The 19,351-nt window shown below is 45.3% G+C and overlaps 1 protein-coding gene across 2 annotated transcripts in view; it reads right to left on the reverse strand.

The window, feature by feature from the left end:
• Nucleotides 1–19,351, reverse strand: part of bcam (basal cell adhesion molecule (Lutheran blood group)) — a 46,416-nt gene that overhangs the window by 26,341 nt on the left and 724 nt on the right. The gene's annotated exons all lie outside the window — the stretch shown is intronic.

The following is a 19,351-nucleotide window of genomic DNA, read 5'->3' on the forward strand; positions in this document are numbered from 1 at the left end:
TAAAGGGAGAGACATTAAGGCTACAGCTAATCTCACTAAAAGGGTTAGGACAAAGTGCTGCCGCCTCTGCCGTCTCTCTCGCTTCCCCTCTCCCTCCATCCCTAAATCAATTCATTCTGCAAGTCATTTCCGAGCACACTGTGCAGATAAATGCTCAGCGTAAGGTAGCTCTTATGCCCAATTTACTGTAATAAACAACCCACTGGAGTGTGTCCATTACAGTGTTTGTATATGTGTGTGTCTTAAAAGAACATAATGGCACACAGTGTGTTTGATTTAGGTAAAATAAACACACTCAGAAACTTTTGTTCCGGAGGGGATATAAGATTTGAGATAAGTTGTAAGGTGAGGAAAAGGTGAAAGCAGGCCAACATGTGCCTCGGCAAGTCTCACATTTCTGCTCTGGAACCCTAAGCACACACACACACACACACACACACACACACACACACACACACACACACACACACACACACACACACACACACACACACACACACACACACACACACACACACACACACACACACACACACACACACACACACACACACACACACACACACACACACACACACACACACATAGTAAAGGCTGAAACAAGCTGTCCTGCCAACTTGTGTGTATTTTGATACTGATGAGTCCAGGGATGAATGTCTACAGTTCTATTTACAGTAGCCTATTTACAGTGTGATTACTCTTACAGTAACAAACAGAGAGAAACACACGCACAAACACACCTGCTTGGCCTTCGTATCTCAACAGTTCCATTTCTCAAAAGCACAGCCTCCCACTGTCCCCTTTTTTTTTGTCATCTCAAGCTGCATTGTAGCACCCAGGTGTTTGGCTGGCTGGACAAAAGGCCGGTTCCTGGGTGGACGGGTTATCCACACACTGCACACGCTGAGGTAAACAAAGGGAGGTAACAGAGGGACTACGGGTAAATAACACCAAGATGCCGCTGTAGCATGGCTTCCTGATGCTGCTCCTTTTTAAGATTATTTGTATACTGGAGATGAAATCACTACATGAACGGATGGAAAACAGACCCACTTGTAACCAGTGACACAGAGTTTTTTCTCTCTGTTTTAGATGTCTGTCCACAGGATGAGGTTTCAAATCTGAGCTTTTCGATAAAGGGTCACTCACATAGAGATTGTAGCTAATGGCGTTCATCGGGGTGAGGCTGTATTTACGAATTGCCAGAAAACGTGAGCATGGAATGTAATTTTCACCAGAAATTGTAAGTTCTACACTTACAATTGGATTTTTCCACCGTTGCTTTTATCCGATGCGTTAATAAAAATAAAAATGGTCCTTGCTTGTATTTAGTCTTATCCCATGTTTTGTTCCACTCAAAATCCCTCTGCATTCTCTGTCTGCTGTGTCCTCTCTCACTGTCTTTCTCTCATTGTCTCTGCAGGAGTGCTGAGTAGCACTCTGCTCATCTCGTTTAGAAACGGCCCTCCCTTCACTTCTGATGAGCCTTCATTTTGACAGAAGAGGGAGAAAAGCCAGCGAGGGGAACACCATTTCTACTACTTCAGCTGAAAGCAGTTGCCTCTTGAAGCCCTATTCTAATACCCACGTGGGACTACACAAAAGGCCTGGAATAGGCAGAAAATGGTGGAGCAAATGGATATCCACTCTTCCTATTAGCCTCCATTATCCGCAAGCATCATTTCATAACTAGCAACTAACAAGGCTTCTGTGTATGTTGCGGTGCCCCATTTGTACATTCGGCCGTGTGCCTTGGCTGAGCTAGGATACACAAATCTGGTGTGGACAGCTCAGAAACCAGAGAGAATTGCCCTTCTTTGTGCCCAAGCTGAAATACGAGAGTGCCTGCTGAATAAAGGGGGTCTTATAAGGGGGTGAGGGCGCTCCTTAGGGGGCCAGTCAGCCGGGCGTGACAAGCTGGTACCGCTGTAATGAGATAACAGGCCACTGGAGTACGCGTTGATTTGTCCCTCCATTCTTTCTTTTCTCTACATCCCTTATCCCTTTTGCCATTTTCTTATCCATTCATTGCTCCATTTTTTTTTTTAAAAAAGGCCATCATGCTCAGCAGGCTGGTAAAGCCCGTGTGTGAGGGACAGATAGAGGGATAGAGAAGAAGGCGTGAACCCAGGGGCAGAGCGATGGGGCAGAGCAGAAAGAAAAGGGCACAAGAGCGTGGAAATGAGAGCTTGAAAAGGAGCGTGTCTCTTAGTGCATGTGTTCTTGAAAAAATATTCAAGTCCATGTTGTTGATAGGAGCTTAGAAATCTTGAATTCAAGGAAGGTCAGAGTAAAAAAACAACAACTAAAAACTAAAAGAAATGGCACAGTTAAGAGCTGGAGCGCAGGGAGAGATCAAGAGACACAAGACACTGTGTACATACAGAACGGGCTACTGCATCCAGACAGGCTGGATAAAACCTACCTCGACTCCTGCACCTGCCCTCCGGCCCTACTCCCCTTCACCCCCACCTTTCCCTCCTGTCTTGGACAAACAGACTTATAGTGTTGACAGTGGCAACACACGGTGAGAGGTTAAGAGATACTGGAAACCCTGACAAAAAAGGTGAACTGATTCATTATGTACTAGGAATATATGACTAACGCCTCACTATGTTTTTATTTTTAGTTTCTCCTCTTTCCATAACTTGTGCCAATTCATTGCCACCATTGACTTCAATTTGTCAGCTAAACCACTAGATTCCAACGTATCTTTCTCACCTCTTCATACCACTGATTCATTTGTTTAAAAAGGTTTGCTCTCAGCCTCCCTCTTAAATCAGTGTTTCCTTATCTTTTTTGGGTGGATTTATAGAGGTGATGGTGAGGCGCTCAAAGCCATGATTTCATCTGAATGACATGAGCTGTCTGCCTGCTGGGGCTATCAACACTCGCTGTCCCAAAACAGCGTATAAGCCGGAGATTTAGAACGGTCTGCCTGGCCCTAAATCTGTAGTCTCCTGCCTGGCATACCTCACACACGACTGCTACTCTCACTACCTTTTGATGCCCCAGCCCCTCCCACCCCTGCTCCTTCTCCCCCTACCTTACTCTCTCCCCCACTTTCTGTCTTTTTGCCTATTATGGCGGATTAACTCATAATGCTTGGATGAACTTCAGTAAGTGGGGGGTACAAAGTCACACATCAATACGCACAAAATCGCTGGCTGGCTGGCAGATACGGTCACAAGCCCACTGGCACAGACACATGGAGCCTTCTGGAGTACAGTGAGACACATGCAGTACACACACGGACACACACACGGACACACACATACACACTCGTTTGCATAGAGGGACCAGACTCCCATGCTGAAACCGAGTGAAAGGTGCAGAATCCAAACCAAAGCCTCTATTAATCCCCCCGATCCCCTAGAGATAGAATAATTCAGAGTTAATTACTATTCTCCTGCATTCCTCGCTTTTCTTCTTCTTGATTTCTAAATCCACTAAACTCCCCATACTCCCTCAGTCCGAGGACCATTTGAATATACCGTCTACTGTAGATCCGTCTTTGTCTCCTCTCGCATTTGTATTTGTTTTCCCCCTGCTGCTCCTCTTGTGCCTTGGCAGACTCTTCTACACTATTACTTGACTTAGTGAAATGGGAGGTAAATATGGTTATAAGCCCTCTCCATTTTCTCTCCCTCTCTGACACACACACGCAGACACACACACACACACACAAATGTACAGGTCTTGGCAGCAGCTGACACAGAGTCTGGCACTGAGGTTGTGTCTTTCTGGTTGGGGTTTGGAACCACAGTGAGTTTAATTAGAGTGGAGAGGGACCACATGGCTGGCTGACTGGCTGAGAGGCCGGGTACTGGAAAGACCCGTTAACAACCGCAGTGTGCGGTGCTGCTAGCTGCAAGGAGCAAAACATACACACCAGAGTGCATACATTGCTAATATATTTATAGATATAGATACGGTGGCACCACACTCATCTGTATGCAGACAGCTTCCTCGAATGTCTCAACCTGATGCCAGTAGTTTTCTCATGCCGATAGCTCATTACGGAAGAATAAAACACCCTTGTGGTATACAGTTAAAAGCAGCCGATATCATTTTCCGTGTCACACCACATTATCTTATGTGTCCCTCATGGTATATTTGTTGAATGTTGAATGGGACACATTTGACAGTAGTTAGAGGAATAGAGAATGCATTCTCACAAAGGAGTTTCTATTTTCTGCATCAACACTTCAAGACTGTCCGGCAGATAAGCTGGAGACGAGGAGATAGTGAGGCTGACTCTCGCCCATACATGGGTCGGGCAAGGAGACGGGAAGAAAGCTACGTATGCGCGCACACCCACACCCACACACACACACACCACATATTTACACACCCAGTGAGCATATTTTGAATATCATTCAGCATATGGAAAGAGCAAGCACACATATCACGAGTGGCATGCAGATCACGTATTATGCACACATATTTTAACGTAAACCCGAGGGAATATGAGCTCGCAAGTGCACACAAATATGCACTGGAGTTAGCCGACTCCCGTCTGTGTTAACCTTCCAGCATTCCTCACTAATCTGCGCTATAATGGCACACCTGTCCTCTCCCATTCTCTATTGCTTCCACAGACATACAGCGGTGGTTTGAGGGGCAGCGAAGAAGAGGGCGCACTAAACATATTCATGAACAAACAGCTGATCCATCGAGTCTTTTAATTATGTCGTCTTTTTGCTTCCTGCTATACTCAACACATTCTCTTTTGATCCGTTTCCATATAGGGAGCTGTTTTTTTCTTCTTCTTTTTAAATACTATGAGTAGTGGTTGGTCTGTGCTTTAGGGGGGCTGTATGTTACCAGGGTAACAGACAAGGTTATTGTAATAGCGAGACAGACATTATTGTTAAAAGTGGGAAGTAGGGGCAGGAGAGGGCTTTTTGTTCAGGGGCAGGTCAGAGATTGGAACAGTGCAGGCCAGGGGGTGAATAACTAAAGCAGTGGGGCAGGCGGGGTAGATAGGCAGGTCACATTATTATTGATTGCCCGACATTATGTGGACTACAGGGGAGTCCGCAGAGACGGACAAATAAATTGTGGCTTGACATCAAAGTCGAGCTACTGACATTGAGCCTGCAGGGGACAGAAGCAGCCCGAGGCTGGATTAGACGTTGATAGATACACGCACAGACGCAGAAATAAACAATGAGAACACTGTCCTCCAGTTACCTGATAAAACATGGGTTGTAAAAGGAGCGCTTGAAAAGGACAGAATGACACTACAGGAAATGTCAGCCATGAATAATTTCAATTCCAAGCTGGCAATTTTCTGAATAACACACCAGAAATGTCTAACTCATTTCCACATCAAGGCTCACCAGAGACTTTTAGAAGGTGCATTATTCCAATTCTCATAAAATTACAATCTGCTCCCCAGTGGCCGACATTCTTCACATTCATTTATGCTTCATTAACTTATTATTCATTGCTCAGATGGTTTTTTGATTAGAAAAGAAATGGGAGTGAACAGATGAAATAAGAAGGGAAATTAAGCTGGATCGAAATATTTAACATTCATGACTCTGCGAAGCAAAGTAGAAAATACAACTGACAGTAGAACAACGTCGTCCATCATGACATACGCATTATGCTGCAAAGGCCGCGCCTGGCATAGACCTTTCATCTGTGGGCACCAAGCCTGAAAGAGCTCACATCCGTCATTGTCTGCTAAGTGATTGACTTCCACCCTGTGTAGATGGCTATCAGCTAAGCTAACTGGTGCCAGGTGATAATATCTGGAATGCGTGAAACCCGAGAGAGACAAAACAACACGCGCCTCAACCTGCAGGAACCTGCAGATCGGAAGATAGAGACACTGTGGGCTGATGAAGATGAAGGAGAGGGGGGAGAGGAGGGGGAGGCAGGTAAGGGCTGAAGGGTTTGCTTTAAGAGACAGCAAAGTCAAAAACAAACACGTAAAAACAGTGGGATGTCGTCAAGGATGGGGAAAGAGACAATGGCAAGTAATGATGGGAGGGGGTGAGAGGAAGAGGATGAGGGAAGAGAGGGGAAAAGGTCAGACATAGGAGTAGAGTGAAAAATGCCTCAGCCACCTTCTACTCCCCAACCAAACCCCTGAACCACCAAGCGCTCTCTCTCTCTCTCTCTCTCTCTCTCTCTCTCTCTCTCTCTCTCTCTCTCTCTCTCTATATATATATATATATATATATATATATATATATATATATATATATATATATATATATATATATATATATATTGAACCCATTCGGTCCACAACTTCCTCTGCTCACACAGTGCCCATGTCCGGCTTTTGAGGAAAACACAAACGCCAAAAATACCATCAACTCCTCCTCTCCTTTGAAGTGCACGTAGCCAAGGTCATACTCTGCTGTGTGGCGCTGTTAGCCTCCCATGAGCTCTCACACCAGATGGGCCCGTGACCCCGCGGGTTACGCTTCTTTTGCGCCAATACACATACACATAATTATTCATCCTGATTTGAATAAAGCAAATTTACACTTCTATAAGGTCTGTGTTGCCCACTGACATTTTCATCAAGCCTGTGGCCCCTTCAAGTTACTGACGGCTAACTCTTTTACTGGCTACTAAAAGCTAAGGGCCCGCCTGGTTAACAAGTGAAGAGTGTGGCATTGAGAACGTGACAGTTCCTCTATAAGGAAGGACAGAGCAGTTCGGAGAGGGTTAAATCAAACTAAAGCAGTTTTTTTTTTTATTGCTGACAAGATTGTTAACTGGTGGAAAAGTAACTGACAAGAAATTTGATAATAAATTACCTATAAAGTACCCAACAGCGTATTTGAGAATTTACCGTTGCAGTCATTTGATTTAACTGAAATTCCTCCTCCCTATTATAGCTCCAACTGGCCACAAACACAGAGAAAAGGATCTCATTAATTTGCCTAAAATACTGTGTCTCCCTGCCTCCATTCTCATACAAACACACAAACCGCGTGTCCAGCCAAGGTATCATATCAAGAAAAATAACCGACAGGATGACAGGCAGAGATTACAAGGATGACAGACTCTGATAAGAAGAGAGAGAGGTGAGGGGGGGGCGGCAAAACTGGCATGAAGATGCAATGTTGATGGCCAGCATACCAGAATCAAAGGGGAAAAATGAAGCATACAAAAGGAGTGTGTCAGGGTGTCCTTCCTTGAATTGCTTTAATCATGGCTACTGCATTCCCCTTTTAATATCTCCTCAGATACGGAATCTCTGAAGTTTTGTACATGTCTGTGCACTTAAACCAACCATAAGACATATGTTCAGGGTTAGTCAAGCCTTGGCTTACATACTAATAATAATCATAACAGTCAAGAGTGTTGTTCACTAAGCTTTGGAAGAAAACTCTGGTTTCTTTTCTGTCCAAGTGCATGAGTCTCGTTGTATGTGTTTACAGGAGCATATGGTCCAGGTAGGCGTTGCAAAATGCTGGTTGTTTACAATAATGGAAAAAAATAAAACATCATATGGTGGGAAGCTGAGCAGGATGCTTCAGTGTGTGTGTGTATCGTTGTGCATGTGTGTAAGAAGGAGGCTTCTGGAAGTTGGTAAATGCGTTGAAGCTTAGCTATCGGCACCTCCACTACCCTGGCACCATCTCATCCACCTCCTCCATCTCCAGGCATCTGGTAATAATGTTGACACATTGGAGCATGCGATGGTCGAGTGAGGGAGAAAGCATGGCTGGGTGGTTAGAGTAGAAAAGGGAGGAGGAGGGGAATGGTATGGAGGTGTGGACAGAAGGGTGGGGTTAGATAGAGGATAGTGGGCAGGAGACCATTCTGAGCGAGATAACGATGGAAAAGATAAAACCTGCCTACCAGCGTTCTTTACATTTTTAGCCATTCTTGTAAGTGACACAAGAAAGAGAAATCACTCAAAGCATTTCACATTTAACGAAGGGGAATAAAGAGAGGAAGAAATGCAAAGGGAAAGAAATGCAAAGAGAAGGGTGAAATGAAACGCATCCTGTATATTATGTCTGTGATCATACGACTAGTCTAGATATTCATAGCCATCAGCTTGTGCTTTTCATTATAAGAGAGGGGGGTGGAAAGACGGAGGATACAAGATGGAGATAAAAGCCGACATGATACTATTGAACTTGTTTCAATTAGATGAACTCAAAGGCGGCAGTGGCGGCGCTGCGTAGCTGGACCTCCCATTAGCATCATTCATTCATTATTCATAACACTTTGTCCAAAATCACAGGCCTGTTCATAAAAGATGTTTTTCATTTTTGTATTCCTTTTATTTATTTATATCAAAGACATAGTTGATTTTAGTAAGCTAATTAATTTACATAAATAAAAAAAAAATCTGCTGAGTGTGTCACCAAATGTCATTGAGAACAGCAGGCTCTTGAAATGCCTGGGCTAGAATTACACACATTCTGCGGTTGGGTTGGGGGCCCTTGGGCAAATGTTGACATTCATGGTGGGAAAGGTGTTTCAGGAGGGTTTGCAGAGGCAGGCAAAAAAAAAGAAGCATGTCCTTACAGGTATATAGCAGGAAGCGAAAGACTGAAGGAAGAGGGGCAAAGAGAGGAAGGAGAAGGAGAAAGAGGGGGTGCTGTCAAATCCAAGAAGAGGTGAGAAGGACTGAAGAAGTGTGAGCTGTGAGCTTAAGAATGTGGATGGGAAGTAAGCCAAGTGACAGCAGACGTGGAAGCTGACAATCATCGGCAGAGCTCCAGAATTTTCCATGACTTCAACCCTCCATCACCAAGCTGAAAGGTAGCTTAGAGAGGGAGAAGCCAGCCCTGTAGCTCCATATCTGTATAATGACCTGTGAACCACAAGCGAGGCAGGGAGACTTGGAGGAAACACTCCAGCTTACGTTTCAGTCGCCCACAAGGAAAAGCAGATGGGATGGGAAGACCCAGTGGATCGGGGGAAATGTGTTCCCCAGATTGAAGAGGCAATGTATATATTTGGTGCACGGGAACCGCAGATGCTCACCACCGTCTGTTGTCATAAATCACACCAACGGGTTGCCTCATTCATGACATTTGGAGAATAAGTGGCAACATACAAGAGCTATGCCCCAAAATGTGCACTCAGTAAGATTTATATAAAGAATACAACCATCTCTACAGCAGGGGACAGCATCGACTGAGCTCAGGGTTTTCTCTATTTGCAATGTATCGTTTTGTTGAATACAGATGCAGGAATTGAGGACTCAAAACTTCAGGAAAAAAACAAAACTTTCTGAACCTACTGATGACTGGACATGCCCTCACCAACTACCAAGAACACAAATCCTTAGATTTCAGCAATTTATACTCCTCTTCCCACCCACATTGATCCTACCATCCTGTGAAAACACCCCATACCAGCTTCTGTGTTTATCTGATAAAGAGTTTCATTTTGGATTGTAGCGCTACATCCAAAGCAGCTGTCATAAACAAACAGAAGCACTGCAGTGTGTCAGTGTTACTGGCTAATATGGTTTATGAGCAGACCTGTGGACCGAGCCTGGCTCAAGCTGATATGGGGGCTTTTTTCTGCAGTTCGAAGCCAAGCAGCCAATCATTTGGATTTTGCCTCGTGTTTGTACTGGAAGCTTTGGCTGCCCTCTGTGAGTCAACTGACTGATAATCCACCGCAGGGGCTCTGACCACATCGCCGAGTGGGAACAGACTGACACAAAAAAGAGAAAAGAAACAGCAGAAAGAGAGAGACAGTCAGATGTGGCACAAGACGTGAACAAATGAGCAAACGGCAGAATTCAGCAAGAGTAATCGCAGTAGTGAGAACAGAAAGCAAGAACAGAAAGCAAGAACACAAGAGGAACTGGAAGAAGGGGGAAAGTGTCAAAAGACAGGGAAGGGCGAGCAGCCAGTGAAAGGAAGAAATGAGGCCACAGAGAGAAAGCGGTGCAGACGGTGTTGTAAGTGAACACATGCAACACGATCTTGAATCCATGACCGTCCAGCTGTCTCTCCTCTTTCGCTGTCGCTGCAACCATTTCCTTTGTCCTAGTAAAAATGCTAACCCTCCCCAACAGGAGAAGGCAAAGAAAAAGAAAGAAAATGTGGGTGGGGGTGGAGGGAACTAGAAAGTGTTGGACGAAGGACAGGAGGTCCTGTTCAGATACTTGGATACAACCGAAGCGAGGGAGGAGAGAACAGGTGGGCAGCCACAGGAAGACAAGTATGCCATTGTTTGGCTGTTGCCGACGTAACCATAAGGCTCAAACTGCACCTAGCATGTAGCATCTCTCACCAATCCACCCATGAAGTTAGCATTAGCAAGGGGTCACTGCTGCATACTGAGCTTTGACTTTGTTTGCACCGTCATGCCGATGGTGGGCCGGGCTTGGATGCTCTCCTGAACCGTTACACCAACTGCCCCTAAAGCCGCGCCAAACGAAGACTCACACACACACACATGAACAGATGGGGCGAGGTGGGGAGTGTGTGTGTGTGGGTGAGGGGCTATCGAAAAGGGTGTAGGCAGTGGATGGTAGATTTTTCTGGCTTTAACTTGCCAACTTCCTTGCCAAGGAGAGCAGGCTCCAATTCTGACAGCCTGGATCAAATACCACCAGCTGGTGAACCAGAGGCCACAACCACGGCGGCACAATATGACACGATGAAAACAGGGTAGGAAACTACAACCAATTTATGACAAAGCAAGAACCAGCTTGAGAACAATAGATAAATAAACAGTGAAGCTGAAAATATTAACACGGAGACTTCATTTTAACACAAAGACAATCTAATAAGGGCATCAAACGAAAGGCATGTGAATGTGAAGCCCCCCGAGGGGAGAGCAGGGCTCCACCACTGCCCCATCACGAGCTGGTACTGCCATCGTTGTGGTATTGTACACACACACACACACACACAGACACACACACACACACACACACACTTATTTATAACCTCTGTTAAGTCCATATTCCAGTTCAAGCTGGGGTTGAAGTAATTGTTCACATGCACCTAACTGCCCTGACTGCTCCAATTGACGAGTGCCCACACACGCAGTCGGGTCCTGCCCCACACCCGCAGCTAGCTCTTTAGTTTGTCACTCACACACACACGCACACACACACACACACACACACACACACACACACACACACACACACACACACACAATGCAGTGTTAGTTCAGTTAATAGGGTTTGCATTCCAGACACACATTCAAAGACCCAGAGACCCTTTCTCACAAGTATCTGGATGTGCACGCACACACTCACAATCTTAAGCACCTGCATACATACATGTACTCACACACGCAGTTTAAAAAGTTTAGAAGTCGATGAGTACCACAGAGAGTTTGTGAAGCCCTTTTACTGTGCCTCAGCATCACTCCCTTCACTCTACACCTATCTCTCTCTCTCCCCACTCTCTCTCCTCTCTCTCTCCTCTCTCTCTGCGGTGGGGATAATCAGCCCAGCATTAATACCTGCATTCCGACAGCCTAGGGGAACGTCACAACAATGTAGCCTTGTTCAGGTGCAGAAAGAGAAAGACCTCACTGAAAAATACATCTAAGAGGTGCTGCAGTGAGGAGTCCCACGGCTACAGCCTGTACAGTGAGGCACTTCATGATTTGAGATGAACACAGAGTGGAATGCACTTGGCTCTTGTGCTGCCTCCAACACTTGAGGCCAGTCCATAAAGAAAATAGATGATATGAGTCAAGTATACCACTTGTGAACTCACACATCTATAAGCCCACGATGCACAGGATCAATTGCCATGCTGCTTCATCAGTGAGTCGGTTTTATATTACACTGACTTTCAATGGTAACACGTTGTGATGAAAGACTATATTACGTTGTTTGACAAAGTGCTCCAAATTATGGGTTAGTCAACAGAAAATGAACGAACATTTTATAGTCAATTAATCGTTTAGGTAATTTCTTGGCTCATGTGTATACATTGTGGTCCATTATGTTTTGCATCACTGTTAAATTAATGTCTTGGGCATGGACAACAAAAAACAATCGACTTAAAGAAAAAAACAATAAGCAGATTCATCAATAATAACGATTCATTAGTGGCATCCATAGTCAAACACTGTGATGTATATTAAAATGTGGTAAAATATTCCTATTAATATAATGAAATTGATTTCCAGCCGTAAGTAGAAGTGAGACACGATGAAAAGCAGTGACATCCTGAGCACTCCATCATCCTGCCTCCATCCCTCCCTCTGCCTGCCCCCTTTGTCCGGCCTTGTTACTAAACACGTGTCCTCTCTGCCCCTGCCATTAACCAACCCCACCCTCACGCGCTTCTTTCAATAGACAGGCACACAAACACACAGACACACACATAGACACACAGTGCAGCACACCAAACTGCTAATTGACATGGAGTCGGTCCATCTTTCATCATTCTCCATAGAGACAAATCTTGAAGTGTGTTTGTGTGTGATGTGAGTGGAGACTGGGATCAAAGGGGGTCTTCCCAGCTGCCTGTCTAAGACCTCTCAGCCTCTCTCAGCACCCGTAAGGCAGCCAGGAAAGGCCACATCGCTAACGTAGTCGTTCTTCACAAGTACCGCATGTTCAACTGGCTTCTGCTTGATAATCATTCTGTACGAATAATTGTTAACTAAATCCAGTCTTGCTGCTGTGACATGCCCAGGGCAAAATACAAGATGCTCTCGGGCTAAACATTGGGGTTATAATTACTTTATCCTTTAATAACAAGAGGCTAAATCAGTTAGGCACTCTGTCGGTCTAACATTATCCCCACAATAACTATCCATCACGTTTGTTGTTCTGCAGATTGCACAGACATGTAATTGGGAAGCCTTTAGCTTGATGGAGTCATAACCCAATTGAAAGGCATTGATTTTGGATTTAATATGCATATGGACCGGGAGCAAGCTTGTACTTTTCTTCTGCTAAGCTGAATGAAAATGAAGCTATGAAACTGGACTCTCCTCATATTACCGGAATATGGCGAAGACTGATGTGTTTTTGTGAACAACACAGGAGATTCAGCATTGAATTTCCCAACAAAAAATAAATACGGTAAAAATCCACTCAACTTATTGCATCAGCAAACTCAAGTGCCTTTTACTGCTGCAACACTGCACCAATACAACTAAATACTGTTACACCGCTGGAAAGTAAGTCTTCTGGCCTGATTATTGTCATTAACTGAACTGTCAATCAAAATAAAGGAATTACCTTCGCCCACTGCTCAGAATCACCAGGGATTTGAGACACCCTGCTATGAGTGGCTCCTTCTGTTCAGGCTATTGTGACGATTAGACAACACATGGTCCAGAAGATGCATGTATTTTGTGTCTGTCTCTGGCAGGGAGAAGGGAAAGATGACGGATGGAGGGTGAGACACATGAGAGGAATGGAGAGACAGATGAGTGCGAGAGATATAGAGAGGAGAAGAAAAAAAAACAGAGTGATAAAAGGGATGATCTACAGAGCTGGGCGTAAAGCAGGGTGTGGTAGAAAGACCGACAAGCGAATTCCAGGGAGAACTGTAACGAACAGAGAAAAAGAAACTCAAACTAAAGTTAAGAACACAGACGTGACTTGGGAAGAACATTAGTCAGAGAATGGAAACTTTACTCCTCTACTCATCTCTTTCAAAGTCAAGTTCACACAGGCAGAGAGGAGAGAAGGGAACTTCAGGGCAGTGGCCATTGTTTCAGGGGAGCTCAGGTAAGCGAAACCTCAAAAAAACAAAGACGAGTTATGTCCTTGGGCAAGTCCTGAAAACCGATACTGGATCTGTTCGGCGATGACATTCTGGCCCGGCTCTCGTTTAACGTGGGGAGCCCCCTTTTTCTCACACAAGCAGACACAGAGTCATAGCGAACAACCAACACACAGAATACTGACATAAGCTGAAAAGTATATTTGACACCACCTCACACACAAACACCTCCCTCTCTTCAACTGCCTGCTTCTCCTCTTCCTTCCCTTCATGGAGGATTAATGTTCCCACTCCTGTCTCCCAGGTCCCCATGGGTCAGTTAAAGCAATAAGATCTCATTGTCAAACAGTGACCAGCCTCACTGGGGAGGTTAACCACCGCTGCTTAACCATTAACTAGATTAAAGTTAAGGAGGGGAGGGGTGGGGGGACGGGGGGGGGCGCAGGAATGTTCTCTGACAGATGGGAGATTGGACATGACGACTGGTTCAAAAGAGAGAAGAGTAATGGCATTGGCCAACCTTTGCGGCGGTGGTTTGAGTAAATCTACGCACAGACTCACATATAACACAGAACATTCTATAGGCGAGTGAACTTCAAGTCACCCTCATCTTCTGGTTATCATTATGCAATCTAGATGAAGGAGGAAAAGGATCTCTTGAGGCTCCGCCGTCATATTTCTGAAACCACTCCTTCGGAAGAAAGAATTACTGGGTCAGACGTGCAATCAAATATTAGTCCACATGGAATCCTTCCTCAGTAGCATGGAAGGTGATTAAAACCATATACAGTCATTTTGAAGAATGCATGTCAAACAAGTACTCGAAAATCGACAAGACAAGCTAATTTAGAGGTGCCTCCACAGCGTTTTACTCACTCCTTTCCCGGCACCAGGAAAAGGCAGTGGTGTGGAAAGACAGAGGTGGTAATGGAACCCAAGTGTGAGTGTGTGTTCCTTCTTTGGAGGGATGCATTCAACAACTGCTGCTGAGGCAACTGTTGATGTCTAAAAAGCAACAGCTTGCAGGGCTCCCAGAGGACGCTTTGCCAGCCAACAGTCAGATGGAGGGTTTAGGGTTGGAGGGGCGCAGGGGTTAGGATTTCGTTTCTACTGCCAGGAAAATGATCTCCTTGGCCGCAGATCCAGGCTTTTCTATGACATTCCCCATTCCTAATTGGCATCCGTCAATCCTTGACCAACTCCGCCTGTCTGATCCTCACTGCTGTTATCTCTGTCTGTATCGCTTTTTGTTCGTTTCATCCTCCCCCTACCCCCCATCTACATGATTGATCAAAACAGCTGGTCACAAGAGGGGGAGTATGAATACCATTTTCTGTTGCGGGAACAAAATACATCGGCCATCGTTCTTCCTTGTAGTTTTATGACACAGAAGTGTACAACGCGTGGCTAATAAAGCTCAAGCCGATCCCGCTGCTTTTTGTCTATTGCTACACCAACACATTGAGGAATGGGGGCTCTTATCCACGTCTTGCTCCAGCACTCTCCTACTAAATGGATTGGCAGCACTTAACCTCGTCTCCTGAAAGAGCTTTGTGAATTTTCAATTTTGCTTCAACCCTGTTTCCCCTCCTCCCCCTATACATGGATGAGGAGACAAGGACACCCATACAGAGACATGTAGCTTCTTTTCAAGGCTGCATTTGAAATTACCCCTCACCATCATCTTCCTCCCTCGAGACAAGAATAACATGACTGCACGATGGCTTTACTTCAGCTGTAATCATCTCTCATCCCGTCCCTTGATCTCTCTTTGTCGGTCCCTTCCTCTCTGCTTCCTTCCTTTCCTCCCTACAACTCCCGCTAATGACAAGACAGCATCCTCTGAGCAACAGATGAAACCAAAACAACTTCTAGACAGCTTATTTTCCACCTTAATCTAAATATTCATGACAATGTGTCTGTACGTTTTTCTCAAAGACTCAAAGACAGGCAGAGACAGGCACCATTTTGGAATGTGTTCTCTGCTAAGTGAAAAACAGTGAACATGCCAAGTGGGGGAGGACGGACATTTTTTTTTTTAAATCATCAATAGTGACCATAAATCTGCTGAGGAAGGTCTCTCGGGCTGGGCGTGAATGCAAACAGAGCCCTCTCCCACTGAAACGGAGGGCGAGCTTCCTGATGCTATGCAGGGTTATTAACTGGAACCATGCACAAAAGCACCGAGATCAACAAACGCAAAGACAACAGGCCGAGGCAGAGCGACGGACGGACAGCCGAAGATGGGCGGGGGGCAGGGGGTAGCCGAAGCTAATCTGGTGAAATACACCTTTTGTTTATGTATGAGTAGCTGTGGAAGTGTGGGCGTAATCACAGCTTTGGCTGCAGTTCTTTTGAAGCTCGTGCCGGGATTCAAGGATCAAAAAGTGGGGGGATAAACTTTACCGTTTCCGCTGTGAATCACATCACTGCTAAGTTGAAGTCAAAACCAAGATTAACTACGGGCATGCAACCTGCAACCTGATTAGCAGCTCATCAGCCAACACCAGTGTGCTATCACACCAATGTAATTGACTTTAATGTGTCATTCGCTGCAAATAATAAACACCAGTGGGCATGTGGAAGGCTGGCGAGCTCAAATCCCCTTAGCAGAGCTCAATGATTACTAAATGGACTTCCTAACACAAGCCGACCATGACATGGTATTTATCTTCACTGACTAATGTTTAACTGGTGCCCTCTGGTTGTTCGGCTGAGTGAAACCCAGTCAAACCATAAGAATGCACCCCGGCTGTGAGGGGACTCCAGCTTTGCACCTATAACACTGCCTCTTGGCGGTGAGATGGAGGCCGCATTGTGGCCGCTTGTTTGTACATGGATTACTCCCTGAGACTTCTGCTGAGTGGGGGTTTTAAAGCGAGAAAGGAAGCCTGTTGTCCAAAGAATTTGAAGTGACGACAAACAAACACACACATTACAGAGCGAGCTCCAACGTGTCCAGAGGAATGCCACTTATTCCATCTCAGTGCTCTTTTCCATCACACACATAGACATACAAGCACACGGAGGGGAATGAATCCTCCCAATAATTACAGCCATTCCATTCTAAGGCCCACTCCCCCCAGAGGCCTAAATAACAACGGGGCAAACACAGACTTGCTCTCGCAAAGCAGTCTCTATCAATCTGTCACTCACTGCTATATGAGCGGAGGTTTCCAGTGTTGCGTAACACCAGACTACTGCAGTTAGGGGCTCTACATGTGTGTGCTTCCGTGTGTGGGAGTGTATCATGTGTGCAGGTGTGTTAATTTGAGGATGTGCGAGTGCACATTTAAGAATGCCCACGTGTGGATGCTTGCAGGAGACAAAAATCAGGGGCCCAGGACAGTTGTAAAAGAGATCCCCTGGCTTTTATCTCCTCATGACTAAATGGCTCTTTTTCTAGCCTAATACCATAATAATTACACATGTCTCCAGGGGGTCCCACTTTTGATGTGACGCTGGCAGGGGGGACAGAAATTAAAAGTGAGGAAATGACTGGGAATTAAGGCGGCGATAGACAAAGAGGCTGACGCTGCGTGTTAGACTTCAACACCTTGAACTCAGCTGATGCTTGTCGCTGCGATTCTTTCCGCCGGTTCCTGACCACTTTGGAGTCTCTGCAGTTTAGTGCAAACTCATCTGACCATTGACTCTCTTTTTGTCTCTTTTTATCCCCCAAAAGCGCTAAATTAAAGGGAGCAAGTAAAGCAGTGTTAAGAGTGAAGTTATTGCTTTGAAAAAAAAAACACTGAGTGTACTTAAATTACTTTATGTCTCTTTGTAGTTCTGTGAGGACGAGGTGTTTTTAATTTGAGGACAGACTTCAGAAAGCTACAATGAAGTTATATTTCAGCATGTTTTCGCTGCTGGTGCTTGTCCCGCCATGGAAAAAAGCATATCAGGAGCGTACAGCAGAGGAGCCATTGACCAACATGTCTGGGTGAGCAGCAGGTCAAAGGGTCAGTGATGATCCTGGGCACAGGCATACTGAGCACCCTGGGGTGCCCCGCGCTGTCATGCAGCACATATCCATGTGTCACAACTACAAACATAAATACAGGCTCAGGAGATGACATGGCTGTTACGTGTCTCGTGGTTTCATTTAGTGCACTTCTATGCTCCAAACTGACATAGTTTGAAGTTGCTAGTGCGTGTGACCAGTAATTGTGAGAATGTGGGTCTGTGTGACAGAATCCCAGTGAGATCCAAGAAGAGCTGCTATTATTAGACAAAACTATGCCTGAGAGAGAGAGAGCGAGAGAGAGAGAGAGAGAGAGAGAGAGAGAGAGAGAGAGAGAGAGAGAGAGAGAGAGAGAGAGAGAGAGAGAGAGAGAGAGAGAGAGAGAGAAAGAGAATGATTGAATGAATGAAAGGAAGAGACTTTAGTAATAGAGGGATTTGGCAAACTTTCACTTTGTAGAAATCAACATTCGTAGCTCTGAAGGGAAATAATGACTTTCCTTCCGTGTCAGACTTCCACCTGAGGGGGATGAGACACCTGGAACTGAGCCTTTAAATCAAAAGCAGCGCAGCTGTACAGAGAGACGTGTGATCAACACTGCGGCCATCAATTACAGAGCACTTTTTTTCAGTAGGCACCAGTTAAAAGGCCTCGTGAAGGACAGACAGACAGCAAAGCACAACTGTCTCCAGCGCCATGAGTAAAGGCCTTCTGGGGTGGTGTAGAGGCCATAGGTGGAAGGGAAGGAAAAGCAAAAGCAGGTAAACTTGGAAAGTGGAGGCTGATGTATAGAACGCAATTCGTCTAAAATTAAAAGAGACTGATACACATGAAAGTGAAATTATGATAATCATGCAAAGACGCAGTGAGTACAGTAAGTAAGAGATAAAGAGCCATAAAGCAGAAGTGGAGGGGGGGGGGGGGGGCAGTTCCAGCCCCGCCCTTTTGCTCATCCTGCTTCAAACACTCAGACTGCCTGCACAGGCCAGGAATAGGAATAACTTTCACAAGTTGACCACAAAGCGTTCCAGCAAATTTGATCTTCGCAGTCACATATACTTTCAAGTCAAACACATAAGAGACATGGACATCAACATCAAACAAGAGATCTATTATACATGGCAGTCAGAGGGAGTGAATTGGAGATGAACCTCTGTGGCAAATTCAAAACCAGGTCAATAATAAACTTGTAGCCTGGAGCATCACAGCCACTCCTTTAATGGGTATACAGCCTCTGTGGTTTTGGTCATAGATCAGAAACTTTACTTTGACGGGATCATATGAGGCTAAAGTCAAGTTGAAAATAAATTGGCTTATACTCTCTGGCAGCACCCATGGGTGCTGAGGGCGAGGCGCGCTGCCAGCAAAGGAGACGCAAATCCCGCAGATCAGACATCAAAGCGCTGGAAACTGCACCCTGCAGCCAGACATAGCAGCATGGATGAGACCGAGACAGCCAAAATAAAAGCCTCACATCTCTCTCTGTTAAATAAGGAAATGTCCAAAACCTTTTTAGAAGATTGTTTTGTTTTTTCTTTTGGTAGATTTATCATTTAATTGTGAGAGTTCAATGTGTTTTATTGCTGCTGCAACGGGGACCAGACGAAATAACGGCGCGCGCGCTCGGAAGTGCACTCAAGTGCGGAGCTGAGACTTAGCGCACAACTACAAAGAGCCACCGTTAACCCTTAAAACATCCCGTCCGTGGAGACAAACCGCAGTCGGG

Source organism: Clinocottus analis, unplaced genomic scaffold (assembly GCF_023055335.1).
Source record: "Clinocottus analis isolate CAN_PGR_092001 unplaced genomic scaffold, fCliAna1.0.p SCAF_9, whole genome shotgun sequence".
Classification (NCBI taxonomy): Eukaryota; Metazoa; Chordata; class Actinopteri; order Perciformes; family Cottidae; genus Clinocottus; species Clinocottus analis.